The 6,740-nt window shown below is 44.1% G+C and overlaps 1 pseudogene; it reads left to right on the top strand.

Annotated features, from left to right (window-relative positions):
* The first annotated feature begins 691 nt into the window (after positions 1–691).
* On the top strand, positions 692–1,549 carry LOC114209851 (inositol oxygenase pseudogene; annotated as a pseudogene).
* Positions 1,550–6,740: the final 5,191 nt, after the last annotated feature.

The following is a 6,740-nucleotide window of genomic DNA, read 5'->3' as shown; positions in this document are numbered from 1 at the left end:
ATATTCATTGTATTCCTGTGCTTGGGCTGCCATAACAAAGCACCACAGGCTGGGTGGCTTAAAGAACAGAAATTTCTTCTCTTGCAGTTCTGGAGCCTGGGAAATCCAAGATCAAGGCTCCAGCTGATTCAGTTTCTGGTAAGAGCTCTCTTCCTGGCTTGTATATGGCCACCTTCTCATTATGCCATCACATGGCTTTTACTTGGTGCTGCATACACAGGAATAAAGAGAGTTCTTTGGTGTCCTTCTTAGGGCATTAATTCTATCCGATCAGAGCCCACCTTTACTTCACTTAACTTTAATTATTTCCTTAGAGGCCTTAACCCCAAATCTGGCAAACCCCAAACATATGAACTGTGGGTGGGGGGGTGGACACAAAGCTTCTGTCCACAACAATAAATTCTCGAAGGCGTAGCACAAAGATAGACACAGACATCAAAGACAGGCTGGAGACCAGAGAGGTCTAAGACGTTGCTAATGAAAGAAGGAAGGAAAGAAAGGAGGAAGGAAGAAACCCACACCTAGACGCATACCAAAGACATAGAGAAGAATTTTAAAGCCACGGGAGGAATAAAGAGCCATCATCTTCGGGCAGCACACTCACTCCGGCCTCGGCCTCCGGGTCCTAATCAGGGGCACACAGCCCGTGGGACTCTCCCCCACCTGCCAACTTTACTCCCTCAAGATGAAGATGAAGATGGCTGTGGGCCCAGACCCTTCCCTGGTCTACTGGCCTGATGTGGACCCAGAGGTGGCCAAAGACAAGGGCAGCTTCTGCAACTACACATCTGGCCCACTCCTGGACCATGTCTTTGCCACGTACAAGCTTATGCACACGCAGCAGACCATGGACTTCGTCAGGAAAAAGCACACCCAGTTTGGGGGCTTCTCCTACAAGAAAATGACCGTCTTGGAAGCTGTGGACATGCTGGACAGGCTGGTGGACGAGTCGGACCCAGATGGGGACTTCCCCAATTCCTTCCATGCCTTCCAGACCCCTGAGGGCATCCGGAAAGCCCACCCTGACAAGGACTGGTTCCATCTCGTGGGGCTGCTGCATGACCTGGGGAAGGTCCTGGTTCTGAGAGGGGAGCCCCAGTGGGCGGTCGTTGGAGACACCTTCCCAGTTGACTGCCGTCCCCAGGCCTCTGTGGTTTTCTGTGACTCCACCTTCCAGGACAACCCGGACCTCCAGGATCCTGGATACAGCACGGAGCTCGGCATGTACCAGCCTCACCGCGGCCTGGAGAACGTCCTCATGTCCTGGGGCCATGACGAGTACATGTACCAGATGATGAAGTTCAACAAATTCTCTCTTCCCCCAGAGGCCTTCTACATGGTCCGATTCCACTCCTTCTACCGTTGGTACACGGGTGGCGACTACCGGCAGCTGTGCAGTGAGCAGGACTTGGCCATGCTTCCCTGCGTGCAGGAGTTTAACAAATTTGACCTCTACACCAAGAGTCCCGAACTGCCAGATGTGGACGCACTGCGGCCCTACGACCACGGCCTCATCGACAAGTACTGCCCTGGTGTGCTGAGCTGGTGACCAGCCTGGCCAGGTGCCCGAGGGGACGGCCGCTGTCCTGGGACTCCACATGCACACCTAAGTCAATGCTCCCTGCCCTGACCACTCTGCCCAGTGCTAATAAAGACACTGAAGCAGCCAAAAAAAAAAAAAAAAAAAAAAAAGAGCCATCATCTTCAAAGGAGCGGCCTTGAGGCTGAAATCTGACTTCTCAGCAGCAACATGGAAACCAAAAGTGGAACGATAACTTCTGTGTGTTGAAGACATTGCTACTGCTAGAATTCTATACTCAGAGGGAATATTTTCTGTGAGTGAAAGAGAAGTAAACTTCAGACAAACAAAAGAGAGTTTGCCACTAATAGACCCTCATTAAAGGGAATTCTAAAGGATATACTTCAGTAAGAAAGAAAATGATCACAGAAGATCTGAGATACAAGAAAAGATGAAGAGTGAGGAAATTGGAGAATATGTAGCTAAATCTAAATAAATATGGGCTAGGGGTGCCTGGGTGGTTCAGTCAGTTAAGTGTCCAACTCTTCATTTCAGCTCAGGTCGTGATCTCAGGGTCTTGAGATTAAGCCCCAAGTCCGGCTCCCTGCTGAGTGGGGAATCTGCTTGAGATTCTCTCCCTCTGCCCCTTTCCCCTGTTCAAATTTTCTCTCTCTCTCTCTCTCAAATAAATAAAATCTTTAAAAATAAATAAGTGTGGACTGAATAAAAGACTAATAACAATGTCTCATTGTATTAAGAGAAATACAGCATTAAAACAATAATAACATGTAAGTCAGGAGAAGGGATAGTCTTTTTAACAAAGAGTGGTGGATCAATTTGATCTGTGCAGGGACAAAATGAACTTCACCCATATACAGAAAATGTCTTTAAATGGATTATAGACTTAAATGTAAGAGATAAAACTATTAAGCTTCTAGAATAAAACATCAAAGATATTTTTCATTGGCTTAGGTCAGGCAAAGATTTCTTAGAAATGATACAGAAAGCACAAACCATGAAAGAAAAAAATTGATAAACTAGATGTCATCAAAATTATAAATATTTGTTCTTCAAAAGACACTGGTAAGAAAATGGAAATTCAGGGAGAAAATGAAATGCAACTGGGAGAAAATATTGGCAAAACACATACCTGGCAAAGGACTGGTATGGAGAATATATAAAATAACTCTCACAACTCAACAATAGGAAGACACAACCAGATTTTTAAATGAGTAAAGAGTTCACCAAAGACAAAAGTTCACTGTAGACAAAAAGTAAGTAAGCACATAAAAATCTGTCCAATTTTTTTTTTTGGTGAGAATACATATTTTTATTGAGCAGTTGGACATAATGGCTTAACTTCTTCATGAGATTTGCTCAGTTTTATTTATTTTTTTATTTTTTTAAAGCTGCCCAATATTAATATCACTGGAGAAATGTAAATTAAAACTGCAGTGAAACATCCCTACATATGCAGTAGAATGGTTAAAATTAAAAGCCACTCAATACCAAGTGTTGCCAAGGCTGTAGAGCAACAGGAACTGCCATGTGTTGTCAGTGGGAATGCAAACTGGCATAGACACTTTGGGGAAAAAAGCTTGACAATTTATTATAAAGGTAAACCTATAATTACCATACAACCCAGCAATCCTGTTCTTAAGTATTTACTCAAGAAAAATGAAAACATATGTCCCCACATAGACTTGGATGCAAATGTTATTAGCAGCTTTATGCATAATGGCAAAAAAAAAAAAAAAGGAAACAGCACAAGTATCCATCAATTGTTGAATGAATAAACAAATGTGCTATGTCCACACAAGGGAATATTAGTCACCAATAAACAGGAAAACACTACTGACACATAGAACAACATGGATTAGCTCATGTGATTATGGAGACTGAGAAGCCCAAGATCTGCCATTTGCAAGCTGTAGGCCCAGGAAAACCAGCGGTGTAGCCCAGGTCCAAACCCAAAGCTCTGAGAACCAGGGGTGTCAACGGAGTCAATCCCAGCCTGAAACTGAAAACTTGGGAAGCAGGAGTGCTGATGTCCAAGGGCAGGAGAAGACAGGTGTCTCAGCTCTATTCAGACCCTCAAGGACTGAGTGATGCCACCCCTGTTGGTGAGACCCATTTTCTTTCCTCATCTACTAACTCAAATACTAATGTCTTCCTGAAACACCCTCACAGGCACACCCAAAAATGATGTTTCATAGTTGTCTGGGCCTCCCTTAGCCCCGTGAAGTTGATAGGTAAAAATATTAGCATTAACAACTACCCAAAGACAAGCTCTGGCACTTTTCAACACCAAAAGACTGGAATACAGAAAATAAAATTAAGTCTTACAAATCAGTACAAAACAACAACAACAACAACAACAACAAACGCACAGGCACCCAATAAAAATGGACAAAAGACATTAAAAGGCATTTCACAAAGAAGGATATCCAATTGGCCAAAAAAGGATGAAAAGGTGATCAACCAACCACATTAGTCATTAGAATAAAATTTACTCAGGGCGCCTGGGTGGCTCAGTCGTTAAGCGCCTGCCTTCCACTCCGGTCATGATCCCGGGGTCCTGGGATCGAGCCCTGCGTTGGGCTCCCTGCTCAGCAGGGAGCCTGCTTCTCCCTCTCCCACTCCCCCTGCTTGTGTTCCCTCTCTCGCTGTGTCTCTCTCTGTCAAATAAATAAATAAAATCTTAAAAAAATAAAAATAAAAATAAAATAAAAATTACTCTACCATTACTTATCCAGCAGCCGGGGGGGAGGAGACAAAACCCAGAAAATCTAACAATAATCTGTGTTGGTGAGACTGTGGAGCCGTAGAAACCCTCATACAGTGATAGCAGCAATGGAAACTGGTACGATCACTTTGGAAATCAGTTTGACATTACATAATAAAATTAAGCATACTTAGAGCGCACAAGCAGGAATCCTCCAACAAGGTATATACTCCAGAGAAACTCCTGAATGTGTGTACCAGCGCCTTAGCTTGGGTCTAGACAAGGACTTGGCACTCGGGTAGTTTATCTTGGGATGTACTCCTGAAGAACAGGAGGGGCACACTAGAATGATTAGACCAGGGAGGAAGGAAAGCCATTCGAAGGGGGTGTCATTGAGTTGTTAGCACTGTGAGCAACTGGGGCGCAATCCTGCTGGACACCCTCTGAGAAACTGTGTAAAGTGAGTTGCCCACCTGTGACCTGGAAATGGGGAATATTTATCCTTTGGCTCCTGTCCCCATTGGTCAAAGATCCCTTTTCTTGGGATCTATGAGTAGAATAAATGACCCTTGCCATGGCAGTCATCTCTTGATCTGCTGGCCTCACCCTATCTGAATAAGAAAACCTTTTAAAACATCTACTGAGAATACTTGAATAAATGGTCCTATAGCTACACAATGAAATACTATACAGCCAGATATAGCCACAAACAACAAAACAAGTATGATTCCCACAAACAGAATTTTGACACAAAAAAAATACATCAAGTATGATTTCATTTATATAAAGTTCAGAATAGGTAAGATGAATCTATAGCATGGAGGGATGCATATATAGGAAGTCAAACTGTAAAGAAAAGCAAAGAAATATGTATCACAAATGTCAAGATAGTAATTACCTCCAGGAGAGGAGGCAGGGGATTGTGATTTGGGGAGAGGGGCAGATGGAGAGCTTCTGGGGAGCTGGTAATGGTCACGGTAATATTTCCTCACTGAGTGATTTTAACAGATTTTCTTTTTAGTGATTCTTTAAATTGTACACATGTATTTTCTGCATTTGATGCATATGTCCTATCTCTTAATCAAAATATTTTTGAATTGTTATCATGTAGCTTGATGAATGAACAGAGAGATAAAGAATGGGGATACAAATGGATCAAAATGTTAATTGTATTATCTACCTGGTGCAAATGCGGGTGCTCACTGACTATAGCACCACAAAGAGGCTGGTATGGCTGCAGCAGAGTCTGGGAGGGAGATGCAGTGGGGACAGACAGGGACAGACATACAGGCAGGGACCAGGCTACAGGGGACCCACACACTGGATTAAGGAGCTTAGACTTTTTCCTGCTGGCAATGAACAGTAAGAATCCGGCATTTCTTCTTCACATTGTGTGCTGGGGCTGGCGGAGGAAAACGTCCACCTTCACCAGAGCCTCAAAGGAAGACCTAACCCCTCACCGTCAAGAGCAAGAGCCTTGGCGGAAGGAGTCAGCCGCCTGGCTTGCCCAGCTCCCTGCAGAGCACGTGAAGAGCAAGCCGCTGTGCATCTCTGGCGGGTCTGCTCTGTGCTCCTCCTAGGCCGCAGGGATAGATGCAACTGTCCTTATTTTGCAGACACAGCCAGTAGGTGATAGAACAGGATGTGGATTCATTTGAAGTCATTTGAGACAGTCCATTTTTTTAACGACTTGTTATACCGCCTCTGCAAGACTGTGGCACACATCATTCTGGGGGCGTGGGAGGGAGATGGCAAGTCAGCAGTATGTAAGGATGGCAGAGCCACGGGAGCGGATGAGATCGCTGGGAGAATACCAGATCTCCCCTTGAGACTATCAATAGAAAGAGGGCATCCTGGGAAAGGTGTCTGGGGTGAGATGGGAAGAGGCCAGCTTGATGTGCACTGAGGAGACTAGACTTTTTAAAGAAAAATGGCTTTGAAGAGAAGGAAAAAGAAGGAGGTAGATGGAGGGCAGGGTGGACAACCTCTCTTCTGGTTATTGCACAATGGAACATTTGCCCAAATGTCTACAAAAAGTCTGGTGCTAGCTCTTGTTACTTTGATCCATAATAAATTAGAAGTAGGACTATTTGATTTTAGATAGGAAATCTAGAGCAGAATATGTCTCCTTACCAGCAGATAAAGGAATACCATAAGCAGAGGTTCAAAAGTGTAAATGACTTAGAATTATGTTGCTATCTATAAAACTGTACTATTGGGAACAGCCCAAATTTCCACCAGTAAGAGAATGCTTTAAAACGGTGGTACATTCATGCAGTTCTCTGCCTCGTCCATCCCAGCTACTTTGTCTCTGGGTGTCTGCGCCCTTTTACTTTGGTTGATAGGTAAACATTTGATTTTGCTTTCAGATGAACTGGCAGCAATGCATTCCTGTCTGAGCAAAGTGTTAAGACGGTCCTTGTCCTTACAGAGCAAGGGAATCGGCTTTGGCATCAGATTGACTCGGTGCTAATCTTACCTTCACTGTTTACTCCT

The sequence above is a fragment of the Eumetopias jubatus genome, unplaced genomic scaffold (assembly GCF_037043125.1).
Source record: "Eumetopias jubatus isolate StellerSeaLion01/CBP00866 unplaced genomic scaffold, mEumJub1_p1.0 scaffold_9, whole genome shotgun sequence".
Classification (NCBI taxonomy): Eukaryota; Metazoa; Chordata; class Mammalia; order Carnivora; family Otariidae; genus Eumetopias; species Eumetopias jubatus.
This window is presented reverse-complemented; position numbering and strand designations above follow the sequence as displayed.